General features: G+C 44.5%; 1 pseudogene; it reads left to right on the top strand.

The window, feature by feature from the left end:
- The first annotated feature begins 2,346 nt into the window (after positions 1 to 2,346).
- LOC100590796 lies at positions 2,347 to 3,112 on the top strand (annotated as a pseudogene).
- Positions 3,113 to 17,328: the final 14,216 nt, after the last annotated feature.

Here is a 17,328-nt window from a genome sequence, read left to right as displayed (position 1 = left end):
CCTTGTCCTCCCAAAGTGCTGGGATTACAGGTGGGAGTCACCGTGTGATATGGTTTGGCCATGTCCCCACCCAAATCTCATCTTGAATTGTAGTTCCCATAATCCCCGTGTGTTGTGGGAGGGACCCAGTGGAAGGTAATTTAATCATGGGGGCAATTATGCTCATGTTGTTCTCGTGATAATGAGTGAGTTCTCACGAGATCTGATGGTTTTATAAGGGACTCACCTCACCCTTAGCTCTCATTCTTCTCCTTCCTGCCGCCATGTGAAAAAAGATATGTTTGCTTCCCCTTCTGCCATGATTGTAAGTATTTTGAGGCCTCCTGAACCCTGTGGAACTGTGAGTCAATTAAACCTCTTTCCTTTATAAATTACCCAGTCTCAGCTATGTCTTTATTATCAGCATGAAAATGGACTAATATACCGTGACTGGGCCCCATGATATTCAAAGAAATAATTTATTTTCTCTAAGACTTCTATTTTATCATCTGCCTGTTTCAGAGTTTGTGGGATAATGACAGTATTTAAAGGCTTTCAAGTAATTAGAAATTCTTTTCGTTTCTTTTCTTTTCTTTTTTTTTTTGAGACGGAGTCTAGCTTTGTCACCCCGGCTGGAGTGCAGTGGCACAATCTCAGCCCAGTACAACCTCTGCCCCCCCAGGTTCCAGTGATTCTCCTGCCTCAGCCTCCCAAGTATCTGGAATTACAGGCTCCCACCACCACATCAAGATAATTTTTTGTAATTTTAGTAGAGATGGGGTTTCACCATGTTGGCCAGGCTGGTCTCAAACTTCTGACCTCAGCCTCCCAAAGTTCTGGGATTACAGGCATGAGCCACTGCGCCCAGCCTAGAATAGTTTTCTTGTTGCTAGGTTGGCAATGCAGCCCACATGAAAACCACTGTATTAGTTATCTACTGCTCCATAGTATACCAGAGCTTAGGAACTTAAAACAACAAACATTTACTGTCTCACATAGTATCTGTGGGTCAGGAATTTGAGAGCAGTTTAGCTGGGTAGTTCTGCCCCAAGTCTCTCATGAGGCTGTGGTCAGGATGTCGGCCATGGGTGCAGTCGCTTCAAAGGTTTGATTCAGGCTGGAGGATCTGCTTCCAAGGTGGCTCACTCATGTGGTTGGCACGTTAGTGCTAACTGTTGTCAGGAAGTCTCCATTCCTTATCACAGGGACCTCCCCAACAGGGCTGTTTGAGTGTCCTCACAACATGGCTGCTGGCTTCCCACAAAGCAAGTAGTGCAAGACAGAGCAAGGTGGAAGCTACAGCACCTTCTGTGACAGCCTCAGAAGTTGCCCACTGTCATTTCCACAATATCCAAATTGAATTCACAGGTTGGCTCTATTTATGGTGGAGGAGACTGCAAAAGGGCACGAAAACCAGGGACAAGGATCACTGGGGGCCATCTTAGAGGCTGCCTACCACAACCCAGAAGGTTTCATTCTGTTTTCAGCCACAGAGCTTTCACTATCTCACAGGTTCCTAGAATTCAAAGCAGGAGAGGAATTTCAAGGTCAGTTGGTCCAAACAACTAGCTCATGTTGAGTCACTTCTTTAAAACCATACCACTTAAAATCTGTACTGATAATTTAAAACTGAATTCCATAATCTTTGTCTCATGTACATTAGAATCTCAATATCTCAAAAGTGCAGGAACCCTGCCTTACACTTCTAAAACCCTTAGAACATCTTGTCTGTGTCTTGGCATATAGCCAGGAATAGGTACATTTTGGTAAACTTGGCAAATACCCAGTCATCATTGGCATTTGAAGATTAACTCATTGGTCAATATTCAGCCCCCTTTGATTTGATGTTTCTGTGTGTTTTGAAATCTCAAGCCTATGGGAGTGGCTGCCTCTAGGATTCTATTTGTACTGTTTTTTTGTTTTGCTTTGTTTTGTTTTTGTTGTTGTCATTGTTGAGACAAGGTCTCACTCTATCACTCAAGCTGGAGTGTGGTTGCACAATCACGGCTCTCTGCAGCCTCAATGTCCTGGGCTTGAGCAATCCTCCCACCTCAACCTCCTGAGTAGCTGGAACCACAGGCATGCGCCACCATGCCCTGGCTAATTTTTGTATTTTTGGTAGAGACGGGGTTTTACCATGTTGCCCAGGCTGGTCTCAAACTCCTGGGCTCAAGCAATCCACCCACCTTGGCCTCTGAAAGTGCTGGGATTACAGCCATGAGCCACTGTGCTCCACTTGCCTCCAGGATTCTAGAAGTCAACTGTATGGTCAATCTCTCCCTTCAAGCAGAGATGGAATTTAGAGTCCCAATAGGAGGCAAATGGGATATATGGAACTGAAAATACTGCCGTTGTCCTAGTCCAGCAATGCTGGTGAGAGGAGCACATCGGACAGACAACATTGCTAAGTGGAGCGGCAGGATGTCAAAGTGGGGTGGAGCACAGCTTTGGCCCTATATTCCACCAGTGTCACTGGGGTGATTTGAGCTGTGTCCCCTAATCACCTAAACTCTCTGACTCCAGTTTCCTTGTCACTCAACTGGGATAATAATATCCATGTATCAGCCGGGCACGGTGGCTCACGCCTGTAATCCTAGCACCCGCCGCACCCTGCCCTCTGAGGCCCTGGCAGCTGAGGGCAGGCGCAGTCCGGACGCTGCGCACAGGACCCGCTCTGCTCTCAGTGCATAAATTCACAGAGAAACGAGAATGGAAACAACAGAAAATGGTATTGGAACAGAAATGGTATTGGAACAGCGAGAATCAGCAATTTTGCACAGGAAGCATTGGGAGATGTTTACTGTAGTCTGCCTGAAGTTGGGACAAAATTGAGCAAACAAGGAGAGTTTGGTGCTTCGGAAACTGTGAAAGCTGCTAGTGAACTCTATTCTCCTTTATCAGGAGACACAACTGAAATTAATGAAGCCCTTGCAGAAAATCCAGGACTTGTCAACGAATCTTGTTATGAAGATGGTTGGCTGATCAAGATGACACTGAGTAACCCTTCAGAACTAGATGAACTTATAAGTGAAGAAGCATATGAAAAATACATAAAATCTATTGAGAAGTGATAATGGAACCCCTAAATAAACTAGTGTGAAATTACGCAACCCAGCAGAGTTGTCTTAAATTAGTGGTGGATAGAAGACTTAGAAGAGCAACTTTTAGCATTACCGATGGGGAAAAAAACTACTGTTAACACTGCTAATGAGAGAAAATGCCCTTTATCTTTCACATGATGATAGAGAAACATAATACGTGTCTTTTTCACAATACCCTATGATTTTTAGGCTAGGCTCTAGTATTCAGAATTCATGAAATTATCCATGGTAAAAACTAGTTATAAAAATTACATAATTCAAAGATGGCATTATTCTTAAGCCTTATATAATACTGTAACTTGCGTATATCCATACCTGGATTGGGGTTGAAATACTTAATGATCTTTCCATTGGAAATAACTGGGGGTGAAGAGGTTTTTGCTGCTTGTACAGTGTCAGATGAAGAACAATACCATCTTAATTTTGCAATACGCTGCATTTGCTGGTGCTGTTTTTATACTGTGAAGCAAGAGATTTGCCGCAAAATAATAAAATACTTCTTCGTTTAAAAAAAAACGTAGATGAAGAGATGCATAGGGCAAGGTATGGGGGAAGGTGCTCCAAGTTTCCATGCCCTCTTTTGTCACACCATCCTCTAGGAACCTCCATGTGCTCAGCTATCTGGAAGCTTCCATATCCTGTCCTCTTGGGCCTTTTATGGAGACTTCATTGGATAGATGTGATTGTAGCACGGACAACCTTCTAGAAATATGACTGGTAGGCCGGGCGCGGTGGCTCATGCCTGTAATCCCAGCACTTTGGGAGGCCGAGGTGGGCGGATCACGAGGTCAGGAGTTCGAGATCAGCCTGGCCAATATGGTGAAACCCCATCTCTACTAAAAATACATAAATTAGCCGGGCGTGGTAGTGCAAGCCTGTAATCCCAGCTACTTGGGACGCTGAGCCAGGATAATCGCTTGAACCCGGGAGATGGAGGTTGCAGTGAGCCGAGATTGCGTCACTGCACTCCAGTCTAGGTGACAGAGTGAGACTCCATCTCGAATAAATAAATAAATAAAATATGATTGGGTACAATCTAACACTAACAGGCTGAATGGAGAACGCCAACAAGGCCCATCTGATCAGATTCTTCTTGGTCTGTCTGTGCGGCATTCCTTCCTCCGGGGAATAGGGCAGGACCTGTCTGAAATGAAGGTATTGTGACCTATGATCAAACAAAGTAGGCCAGAGAATTTCCTCATGACCAGCTCCTAGACAGAAAGATAGGAAAAGAAGCAGGTAAAAGGTGGGGAGAAAAAAGGAGCAGGTAAAAGGTGGGCAGGGGAAGGTCAGAGAGAGAGAGATTCTGTTTCCTGAAGCCTGCTTGTGAGAACTAAAGCGCCCTAACATTATAACAAAAACCGTAATAACAAGAGCTATGGGAGTTATAAGCCAAGAATCATGGGTGAAAACATATATATATATATATATATATATATATATATATATATATATACACATATATATATGAAAGACATATATATGTGTTTATAACACATATATATATGAAATGCATACATATATGAGACACACATATATGTTTTCTCATCCGTGGTTCTTCGTTTTATATAAATATCACAACATGTGTTTTCAAAAGTGTGAAGCAACTGAAATTCTCCTACTTGAGGACCATAAATAGTTTAATCACTTTATTTTATTTATTTATTTATTTTAGACAGCATCTTGCTTTGTTGCCCAGGCTGGAGTGCAATGGTGCAATCTCCACTCACTGCAACCTCTGCCTCCCAAGTTCAAGCAATTCTTGTGCCTCAGCCTGCCAAGTAGCTGGGATTACAGGCGCCTGCCACCACATCCGGCTAATTTTTGTATTTTTAGTAGAGACGGGATTTCGCCATGTTGGCCAGGCTGGTCTCAAACTCCAGACCCCAGTTGATCTGCCCATCTCGGCTTCCCAAAGTGCAGGCATTACAGGTGTAAGCCACTGTGCCCAGCCTAGTTTAATCACTTTAGAGAGCACCAGCAATATCCAGTATGGCTGACAATGCGAATAATACACACCCCAGCAACTCTACTCTTGGTCTGACCTTAAAGCAAAGATTCTCAACCCTGGCTCCATGTTAAAAAATGCCTGGGGGAATTTTGTTTTTATTTTTTAAATCTGATGTCTCAGGTCCACACTCAGAAATTTTGATTTCATCTGTTCTGAGATGAGGCCCAGAAATGGTCTTTTAAAAGTTCCTTTGGAGCTTTTAAAATGTGTACCCTGCACAAGAGAAAGTCACCCATACAGATAAAGAAGCATTCACCTTGCACCAACTACATAAATAAAATCAAGGGGATTTAAGCATCTAAATGTAAAAAGCAAATCTTAAAATACTTTCCAAAATTCAATGACTATCTTATGACTTTGGAATACAAAAAGATATCATAAAGACCAGGCACAGTGGCTCACACCTGTAATCCCAGCACTTTGGGAGGCCAAGGCTGGAGGACTACTTGAGCCCAGCTGTTTGAGATCAGCCTGGGCAACATAGAAAGACCCTGTCTCTATGTTTTTATTTTAATAAATTAAAAAAAAAAAGTCCAGGCGCAGTGGCTCACCCCTGTAATCCCAGCACTTTGACGGGCAGATCACCTTAGGTCAGAAGTTCAAGACCAGCCTGGTAAACATGGCAAAACCCCATCTCTAGTAAAAATACAAAAAATTTGCCAGGCGTGGTGGCAGGCACCTGTAATCCCAGCTACTCGGGAGGCTGAGGCAGGAGAATCGCTTGAACCTGGGAGGTGGAGGTTGCAGTGAGCGGAGATTGTGCCACTGCATTCCAGCCTGGGCAACAGTACAAGCTCTGCCTCAAAATTAAAATTATATATATATACACACACACACACACACAGCTATATATACATGCATAGTTATACAAGGAATTTTTCAGCGGTAAAGGTGAATCAACTAGAAATATATGTACCAACATGAATAATTCTTAAACACAATGTTGATCAATAAAAGCAAGATATGGCCAGGTGTGGTGGCTCGTGCCTATAATCTCAGAACTTTGGGAGGCCAAGGTGGGCAGATTACTTGAGGTTGGGAGTTCAAGACCAGCCTAGCCAACATGGTGAAACCCCATTTCTACTAAAAATACAAAAATTAGCCAGGCGTGGTGGCACGCACTTGTAGTCCCAGCTACTCAGGAGGCTGAGGAAGGAGAATCGCTTGAACCTGGGAGGCAGAGGTTGCAGTGAGCCGAGATCATGCCATTGCACTCCAGCCTGGGTAACAGAGCGAGACTCCGTCTTAAAAAAAAAAAAAAAAAAAGCAAGACCTTCAGAATGGTACAGTGTGACATCAATTTTTTTTAATTGAAACACAAATCAATACTCTGTGTGTTTACGGATACATATGTAGGTTTACAAGTATGAAAACAAACACAGGTCTGAAAAACATTATCCTGAATTTTATTTTTACCTCCAAGGAAAAAGGGAAAACATCTAAAAGTTAAACCCAGTGTCTTTTGGAGGCATGATCCTCTAGAGCTAAGTTTTAGATTTTTTTCATTATTTTAAATGGTATTTTAAGACATGCAAAAAAAAGTACAGATGATGATACAACAGACTGAGCTGATATTTATGACTCAGCGGCACACCTAAAATATTACAGGTTTATTGGAAGCCCTAATCCCATTTTCCTTTCTCCTTGACCGGATTATCCTGCCTCTGTGAAGTGTAAATTTAAAGAGAAGGCGAATGAGCTTCTAGAGAGCTACCAAGACAGTCACTACCTCATCATTTACTTCCGATGTGTAATAAACCCTACGTGACCATTTGGGGGCGCCAGAGTCCAGCACAGGCCGGCCGAGCCCGCGTTCTTCCCGGGGAATGCAACAGCTGATTCACCTGCTCCACGCTGATTAATAATCAAACTACCATTGTGTGGGGCCTATCTTCCCACTGGACCTCAAAACCCACCTAGTCCACAAGTTTATCTTCACAATTATGAGCTACGTGCTTCACGTCACACTACAGCACCTAAAAGTAAATAATAAAGTTTATTCTTGAGTTAACCTGCCTCTGTGTTCAGCCAATCCCTCCTGTACGTGAGTGATGCACCTGGATGCTGCATAAGGAGAGATGGAAATACCTAAGGTGTGGTCCTTACTTCCAAGGGGCTTACAGCAGAACGAAGACTCGAAAGCAAGCACACCCACAACCACAACACAGCCGCTAGCACACACGGCAGGAAAGACACAGGGTTTAATGGAGCAGAGAAAGGGGGCGTCATCTCCAGGCACAGCTCCATGAAGAAGATGACATTGACCTGGGAGCTCTGAGCCTTCATATAATGAGTAAGCTTTCAGCTGGAAGAAATCCCAAGTGGACAGGAAGCTATAAAAGAGCAATGCTTTTGATTCACAAAACCTGCCTGAGTGAACCTGGGTAAGTTGCTTCCCCTTCTTGATCTCAGGAAGGGTTTTGCAGAGCTGGCAGCCACGGGCACAGGTGAGCAGATGGCTTGAGCTCAGGAGTTCAAGACTAGCCTGGGCTACATGGCAAAACCTGGTCTCTACAATCTTTGTAGAAGTTTTCCTTCTAGCTACAAATTAATAAATGTTAATTTTAAAGTAAAAGTTAGAAAATCTAAGAAAATATAAAGAAGAAAATTAAATTACACCTAGTTCTGAAGAGGCACAGTGGCTCATGCCTGCAATCCCAGCACTTAGGGAGGCCAAAGCGGGAGGACCAATTGAGACCAGGAGTTCAAGACCAGCCTGGATAACATAGTAAGACTCCCTCCTCTAGAAAAAATTTAAAAATTAGCCAGGTGTGGTGGTATGTGCCTATAGTCCTAGCTATTGGGGAGGCTGAGGTGGGAGAATCGCTTGAGTCCAGGAGTTTGAGGTTATAATGAGCTATGATTATGCCACTGCACTCCAGCCTGGGCAACAGAGCACGATTCTCTCTCTCTCTCTCTCTCTCTCTCTCTCTATATATATATATATATATATATATATGCTTAATCTTTTCACTTAGAAATATTTTCTTCTAATTTTTTTCTATCAGCTCCTCCAATTTAATGTACAAAATGAGACTATACTGAATATACCTTTTATATCCTGTTATTTAACTTAACATTATATTGTGACTGCTTTCTCGAATCAATGAATATAATTTTGTCTAGTTTTGCTTTCTTTTTCATCAAAGACGTACATGCACATAATCTGAGAATCAGTAGTTCAAGTCTCTCTTCTATCGTGCTCCCCAGATCAAAACTTGAAATATTAGTCAATTCCTTTGGGATTTACTTCCATGTCTTAACGCTGTATTCATATTCTACTTACCAGCACGTGGCTATCAGACATCACCTACTGAGTTCTGACTCTGGAAATGGGGGTTTAGCCCTCTCCCCACCCCCATCACTCAGCCCTACCTTTTATTTTTCCTAGATTCAATGCTGGTCTTATTTTTTATTTGTTTGCTTTGCTTTCTCTATACCTAGCTCTGTTTTCTTTTTCCCCCAAATATTTCCTGAAGGTGTGAAACTCCATTCTGTATATTTAAGCACATTCGGCATTTTACTGTGGCCACAAGTGGTGGCTCATGCCTGTAATCTTAGCACTTTGAGAGGTCCAGGTCAATGGCTTGAGCTCAGGAGTTTGAAACTAGCCTAGGCTACATGGTGAAATCTCATCTCTACAAGAAACACAAAAAAAATTAGCTGCAGGGTGCGGTCGCTCATGCCTGTAATCCCAAGAATTTGGGAGGCCAAGGTGGGCGGATCATGAGGTTAGGAGATCGAGACCACCCTGGCTAACACGGTGAAACCCTGCTCTGCTAAAAATACAAAAATTAGCCAGATAGGGTGGCATGCACCTGTAATCCCAGCTACTCAAGAGGCTGAGGCAGGAGAATCACTTTAACCCGGGAGGCGGAGGTTGCAGTGAGCTGAGATCACACCATTGCACTCCAGCCTGGGTGACAGGGCAAGACTCCATCTCAAAAAATAAATAAATATATAAATAAATAAATAAGCCACAGGGTGTGGTGGTGTGCAGCTGCAGTCCCAGTTACTCAGGAGACTGAGGCAAAAGGATTGCTTGAGCCTGGGGATAGAGGCTGCAGTGAGCCATGTTGGCACCACTGCAAACTAGCCTGTGTGACAAAGCAAGAAAGTGAGACCCTGTCTCAAAAAGTAAAAAAGAAAAGTGCACTTTACCAATATCATCTTCTTGGGCTATTTTTCCCAGCACCTTCTGACTGGCTCCCAAATGGCCAGGTTGCTGTCATCCTGGGATCTCCCTGGATGCACCAACACCCTGAGGACTTCCTTTTCTTCTCTCCTGTGTTGAGCCCTAGATTCCTGGATCTCATGGCTTTCTCTTTCTTGGTTTACTCCTTCATTTTTATGGAACACATCCTCAAGACTTCTGGAAGTGGATGCTCAGTAGCAAAACTTTTTGAAAACTTTCCATGTCTTTTAGTGGCTTTTGTTCTGCTTATGCTTGACTGATGATCTGGTTAGGAATTGAATTCTAGGTAGGAAGTCATTTTCTGACAAATTTTTTCAAGGCATTGCTCCATTGTCCTCCAGCTTTTCAGGCACTTTATAAGAACACAAATATAGGCTGGGCACGGTGGCTCACGCCTGTAATCCCAGCACTTTGGGAGGCCAAGGCAGGCGGATCACCTGAGGTCAGGACTTTGAGACCAGCCCGGCAAACATGGTGAAACTCTATCTCTACTAATAATACAAAAATTAGCTGGGTACGGTGGCACATGCCTGTAATCCCAGCTACTCGGGAGGCTGAGGCAGGAGAATCACTTAAACCCAGGAGGCAGAGGTTGCAGTGAGCCGAGATCACACCATTGCACTCCAGCCTGGGCAACAAGAGCAAAACTCTGTCTCAAAGAACAACAACAACAAAAAAGAACAGAAATATAACTCCCTTCTTTCCAAAGGATGCTATTTTGGTGGGGGGAAGCCCTCACCTTATGTTCAAATAAATGCAAATTAACAACACAGTGACATACCACTTTTCACCCACTAAAATGGCTAAAAGTAAAAGAACTGATAATGCCAAGTGTTGACAAGGATGTGGAACAACTGGGACATTCATATGCTGCTGATGGGAATGAAAAATGACACAACTATTTTGGAAAACATTTTGGCAGTTTCTTATAAAGTTCACATATACTTACTTCATGATCCAGCAATTTCACCTGTAGGTGTTTACCCAAGAGAAAATATGTATACTCATAAAGACTTATCTGAAGAAGTTCTTGGCAGCTTTATTTATAATAACCCCCAAACTAGAAAGGACCCAAATATCCATCAACAGGAGAATGAATAAAGGAGTTGTGGCATATCCATAGAATGGAATACCATTTGCTATGATATGAATGTTTTTGTCCCACAAAACTCATATGGTGAAATCTAACTCTCCCTTATCTGGAATGCTTAGAACCAGAAGCATTTTGGATTTGGAATATTTGCATAATATTTACTGGCATCCCAAATCCAAAAAGCAGAAATCTGATATGCTTCAATGACCATTTCCTTTGAGGGTCACATTGGGACTCAAAAAGCTTTTCAAAGCCCAGTGCAGTGGCTCATGCCTGTAATTCCAGCACTTTGGGAGGCCGAGGTGGGGGGATCTCTTGAGGTTAGGAGTTCAAAATCAACCTGGCCAACATGGTGAAACCCTGTCTCTACTAAAAATACAAAAATTAGTCAGGCGTGGTGGTGAGCGCCTGTAATCCTAGCTACTGGGGTGGCTGAGGCAGGAGAATCACTTGAACCCAGGAGGCAGAGGCTGCAGTAAGCTGAGATCGTGCCAGCCTGGGTGACAGAGCGAGACTCCGTCTAAAAAAAAAAAAAAAAGCATTTTGAATGATGGTGCTCAGCCTGTGTTAAGAGCTGGGGCCTGGCTGGGTGCAGTGGCTCATGCCTGTAATCCCAACACTTTGGGAGGCCGAGGTGGGCGGATCACTTGAGGTCAGGAGTTCGAGACCACCCTGACCAACATGGAGAAACCCCGACTCTACTAAAAAATACAAAATTGGGGCCGGGCGTGGTGGCTCATGCCTGTAATCCCAGCACTTTGGGAAGCCGAGGCAGGTGGATCACCTGAGGTCAGGGGTTCACAACCAGCCTTGCCAACATGGTGAAACCCCGTCTCTACTAAAAATACAAAATTAGCTGGGCGTGGTGGATACCTGTAATCCCAACTACTTGGGAGGCTCAGGCAGGAGAATCATTTGAACCTGAGAGGCAGAGGTTGCAGTGAGCCGAGATTACGCCACTGCACTCCAGCCTAGGCAACAACAGCAAAACTCCATCTCAAAAAAAAAAAAAAAATACAAAATTGGCCAGGCATGGTGGTGCATGCCTGTAATCCCAGCTACTTGGGAGGCTGAGGCAGGAGAATCGCTTGATCTCAGGAGGCGGAGGTTGCAGTGAGCTGAGATTGCGCCATTGCACTCTAGCCTGAGCAACAAGAGCGAAATTCCATCTCAAAAAAATAAATAAGTAAAAGAGGTGGGGCCTTTAGGAAGTGATAAGTTCATGAGGGTAAAGCCTCATGAAAGAATTAGGGCCCTTATAAAAGAGGCCTGAGTGAGCTGTGATCCCGCCACTACACTCCAGAGTGGCCAACACAGGGAAACCCTGTCTTTTTTTTTTTTAAACTTTATTTTCAGTTATCATTCTAGCATTTTTTTTTCTTTTTGTATTTTCAGTTGCCATTCTAGCATAGAGATCCTGTCTCAAAAATAAATAAATAAATAAAGAGGCCTAATGGAGTGTGTTTATCCCTTTTCCCATGTGAAGACACAGCTAGAAAGTACCATCCTTGAAGCTGAGAGCAAATCCTCATCAGTCAGTGAATCTGCTGATGCCATGATCTTGGAATTCCCAGCTTCCAGAACTGTGAGCAATAAATGTACGTAGATTACAAATTACCCAGTCTAAGGTATTTTGTTACAACAGCCCAGAAATACTAAGACAATATTCACCAATCAAAAGCAATTAAGTACTGACAGACGTAACAACATGGTAAATCTCAACGCATTATACCAAGCAAAAGAGGCTGGACACAATAGAGTGATTTCCTTCATCTAAAATAGGGAAAGGGCCGGCGTGGTGGCTCACCCTTGTAATCCCAGCACTTTGGGAGGTTGAGGCAGGTGGATCACCTGAGGTCAGGAGTTCGAGACCAGCCTGAACAGCATGGTGAAACCCTATCTCTACTAAAAATATAAAAATTAGGCATACATGGTGGCGGGCACCTGTAATCCCAGCTACTCAGGAAGCTGAGGCAGGAGAATCCCTAGAACCTGGGAGGCGGAGGCTGCAGTGAGCAGAGATCGTGCCATTGCACTCCAGCCTGGGGAACAGAATGAGACTCCCTCTCAAAAAAATAAATAAATAAAATAAAATAGGGAAAGGAAAATAGAAAAGGACAAACAACTTGATAGCGACAAAAAAGCAGATCAGTGGTTTCCCAGTCCTGGGACCAAGGTGGGGGTGGGATGGATCATAAAGGGACATGAGGAAATTCCTGGGGGGGTGGAAATGTTCTATGTCCTGTTGCGTTGGTGGATACGTGGGTGTAAATGTTTGTCACAACCCATCAAAGTGCTCACATAAATATGAGTGTAGGCTGGGCGCAGTGGCTCACGCCTGTAATCTCAGCACTTTGGGAGGCCGAGGCAGGTGGATCACCTGAGGTTGGGAGTTAGAGACCAGCCTGACCAACATGGAGAAACCCCCGTCTCTACTAAAAATACAAAATTAGCTGGACGTGGTGGCGCATGCCTGTAGTTCCAGCTACTTGGGAGGCTGAGGCAGGAGAACACTTGAACTCGGAAGGTGGAGGTTGTGGTGAGCTGAGATCGCGCCATTGCACTCCAGCCTGGGCAACAAGAGTGAAACTCTGTCTCAAAAAAAAAAAAAGTGTATTTTATTGTGTGTAAATTGCATTTCAATAAAGTTAATATTTTTATTTTTATTTACTTTATTATTATTATTTTGTTTTCAGACCGAGTTTCACTCTTGTTACCCAGGCTGGAGTGCAATGGCGCAGTCTTGGCTCGCTGCAATCTTTGCCTCCCAGGTCCAAGTGATTCTCCTGCCTCAGCCTCCAAAGTAGCTGGGACTACAGGCGCCCGCCACCACGCCTGGCTAACTTTTGTATTTATAGTAGAGATGGGGTTTCACCATGTTGGCCAGGCTGCTCTCGAACTCCTGACCTCAGGTGATCTGCTCTCTTTGGCCTCCCAAAGTGCTGGCATTACAGGCATGAGCCACCGCGCCTAACCAAGTTACTATTTTTTAAATGAAGCACTAGTAAGAGGACTGCGCTTCCATCCAAGGTCAGGGATTGTAGCAGCAGACTTCGCTTTAGGGAGACAGTGTGGGAAACCAGCAGTTTCGATTATCTCTTTTTAGGCCTTTCCATTTCATTAAAGAAGAGGGCTCCACTTTTTGGTGTGGGGTGAAACAGGGAAAAACCTGACTCTCTAGATTCTAGGCTTCAAGATAGGACAGAATGAGAGGAATCAGGAGTTACCGTCCAGGCCTTTCATTAGTCCCTCTCTTCACTGCATGACTGAATCCTGCCCTCTGGCTTTCCTAAGCCCCAGGCCACTCCAGCATTGTAGGAAACAGCAGTCCCTTCTGAGCCACCCCTGTCCCTGGTCCCTGCGCAGGCCACAGGCTGTGGCTTTTGGCACCCTCTTGTTCCATTCTCTCTCCTCTCTCCGCAGTCCTCCATCTAGTTGAACTCATGCAGTATCTCTGATGCTCCTCTTCCCCTGCCACCACAGTCCTGTTGTTTACCTTTTTAGGTTATAGTACCATCATTGTGGGTCAATCTGTTATAGGCACTAGCTTCCCAAAGTAAGAACGATCTTCTACTTTTTTTTTTTTTGGCAGAGTTTCGCTTTTGTTGCCCAGGCTGGAGTGCAATGGCTCGATCTCGGCTCACCGCAACCTCTGCCTCCTGGGTTCAAGTGATTCTCCTGTCTCAGCCTCCCGAGTAGCTGGGATTACAGGCATGGGCCACCATGCCCAGCTAATTTTTTTGTATTTTTAGTAGAGACAGGGTTTCTCTATGTTGGTCAGGCTGGTCTCGAACTCCCAACCTCAGGTGATCCGCCTGCCTCGGCCTTCCAAAGTGCTGAGATTACAGGCGTGAGCCACTGCGCCCGGCCTACTTTTTTCATGTAAGTATTTATTTATTTATTTATTTATTTATTTATTTATTTATTTATTTTTGAGACAGAGTTTCACTCTTGTTGCCCAGGCTGGAATGCAATGGTGCGATCTCAGCTCACCACAACCTCCACCTCCCGGTTTCAAGCAATTCTCCTGCCTCAGCCTCCCGAGTAGCTGGGATTACAGGCAGGCACCACCATGCCTGGCTAATTTTGTATTTTTAGTAGAGATGGGGTTTCTCAATGTTGGTCAGGCTGGTCTTGAACTCCCGACCTCAGGTAATCCGCCTGCCTCGGCCTCCCAAAGTGCTGGGATTACAGGTGTGAGCCACCACACCTGGCCTATTTTTATTTTTATTTATTTTATTTATTTATTTTGAGATGGAGTCTCACTCTGTTGCACAGGCTGGAGTGCAGTGACATGATCTCGGCTTACTGCAACTTCCGCCTCCCGGGTTCAAGCGATTCTCCTGCCTCAGCCTCCCAAGTAGCTGGGATTACAGGCACATGCCACTGTGCCCAGCTAATTTTTGCATTTTTGGTAGAGATGGGGTTTCACCATGTTGGCCAGGCTGGTCTCGAACTCCTGACCTCAAGTGATCCACCTGCCTTGGCCTCCCAAAGTGTTGGGATTACAGGCATGAGCCACCGCGCATGGCCCTATTTTTATTTTTATAAAGACAAGGTCTCATTATGTTGTCCAGGCTGGTCTTGAACTCCCAGGCTCAAACAATGTCCCCACCTTGGCCTTCTGCAGTGCTGGGATTACAAGGGCGTGAGCCACCACGCCTGGCCTGTAGAAGTCTTTCCTGGGAACATGCATGTGGAAGGTGTTCAGAAAACATTTGTTAGGGCTAAAAGACTTTGTGGTAAATTTTTTTAAAAAGAGAGAGAGACAAAGAAATATTTGTTGGGCCAGGCACAGTGGCGTACACCTATAATCCCAGCACTTTGGGAGGCTTAGGTGGGAAGATCTCTTAAGCCTGGGAGTTCGAGACCACCCTGGGCAACAGAGTGAGACTCTGTCTTTTTTTTAAAAAAAGAAATACTTGTGGAATCAATGAATGATGAATCTCAGACCTATTCTCATGTGTACTAAGAGAGAAATTATGAAGCTTTGGCCTGGCCGTACTCATCTTATTATCAACATTATTATTATTTTAGAGACACAGTGTCACTCTGGCATGCAGTGGCGCTATCAGAGCTCACTGCAACCTCAAAATCCTAGACTCAAGGGAGTCTCCTCCCTCATCCCCACCAAGTACCTAGAGCTACAGGTGAGTGCCACCATTTTTGACTAGTTGATTTTTTATTTTGTATTTTTAGCAGCGATGGAGATTCACTATGTTGCCCAAGCTGATGTCAAACTCCTGGCCTCAAGCAATCCTCCTGCCTTGGCCTCCCAAAATGCTGGGATTACAGGCATGAGCCATGGTGCCTGGCCAGTACTCACTTTAAAAGGGGATTGGAAACAGACTAAATCTGAGTTTCTGTAATTAGTGACCATTGTGAACATGGTATAAATTCTGCTTCTACTTTTAGAGCTGAATGAGTTTCTTTGACTGTAGACTGGAGATAAGACCTACCCTATTTTGGCATAGAAACAATGAATGGAATAGGAGGAATAGAAAACATATCACCAAAGTATTCACCATAAAAATGTTTTAGAGTAACACTTCCAGCAGTTTATTCCAGAGTAATATTTGGCAGGAATTCTTTTTACTATTTTTTTCTTCTGCTTATGAGATGAAGAGCAGTTCAACAAACAAAGCCTCATGTCAGTAATTTTGTAGACATGCTCGGGGCTAGGTTTGTGGTAAAACCCTGAGAAGTTCCCAGTTTAGTTCAATTAAACGCTTTCTTCTTGAGACGATGACCCTTTTCTGTTGAAAGCCACACCAAGTCAGCTTGTGGGTCTTTGAGACCCCAAAATTCTTAGCTTCTCTAGGCCCTGGGGGCTGCACCAGGTGGCTCTGGGGTTGTCACCAGGCCACAAAATGAATATATTGAGTTACCCTGTCAACACTATGGATGTTGTTTGGATTACCACAAGAAAAAGAGAAAGGATAGTTGGGAGGCTGATGAACATTCAAAGAAGGCCAAACTCTACCACAAACAGTGCCATACTGAGAAAATACAGATAAAAAAGACAGATCAAGGCCTCCACAGTGGCTCATGAGTAACCCCAGCACTTTGGGAGGCCGAGGCGGGCGGATTGCTTGAGCCCGAGTGTTTGACACCAGCTTGGATGACAAAGTGAGACCCCATTTCAACCAAAAATTTAAAAATTAGCAGGACGTGCTGGTATGTGCCTGTGGTTCCAGCTAAAGGGAGGCCAAGGCCAGAGGATTGCTTGAGCCCAGGCCATTGAGGCTGGAGTGAGCCATGATTGCGCCACTGCACTCCAGCCTGGGCAACAGAGTGAGACCCTGCCTCCAAAAAATAAATGAATCAATAATAAAAATTTGCCAGTGTTTCAAATTGCATAGACATTAAAGGGCAAAATTATGGAATACAATCCTCGAATGGAGGGCAGCATCAAGGTCACTCGAATGATCACTGAAGGATTACAACGTCTGCAGCAACACTTGATCAGTTAGAAAGAAAGAGACGGGCTGGGCACAGTGGCTCACGCCTGTAATCCCAACACTTTGGGAGACTGAGGCAGGCAGATCACCTGAGGTCAGGAGTTCAAGACCAGCCTGGCCAAAACCCCATCTCTATTAAAAATACAAAAATTAGCCGGGCATGGTGGCAGGCACCTGTAATTTCAGCTACTTGGGAGGCTGAGGCAGGAGAATTGCTTGAATCTGGGAGGCGGAGGTTGTGGTGAGCCGAGATCGCGTCATTGCACTCCAGCCTGGGCAACAAGAGTGAAACGCCATCTCAAAAAAAAAAAAAAAAAAAAAAAGAAGAAGAAAAGGCTGGGTGCGGTGGCTCACGCCGGTAATCCTAGCACTTTGGGAGGCTGAGGTGGGCGGATCACCTGAGGTCAGGGGTTCGAGACCAGCCTGACCTACATGGAAAAACCCCGTCTCTACCAAAAATACAAAATTAGCCGGGCATGGTGGCGCAT

Source organism: Nomascus leucogenys, chromosome 4, assembly GCF_006542625.1.
Source record: "Nomascus leucogenys isolate Asia chromosome 4, Asia_NLE_v1, whole genome shotgun sequence".
NCBI lineage: Eukaryota > Metazoa > Chordata > Mammalia > Primates > Hylobatidae > Nomascus > Nomascus leucogenys.
The sequence above is the reverse complement of the archived record's forward strand: the minus strand, read 5'-3'. Positions and strand labels throughout refer to the sequence as shown.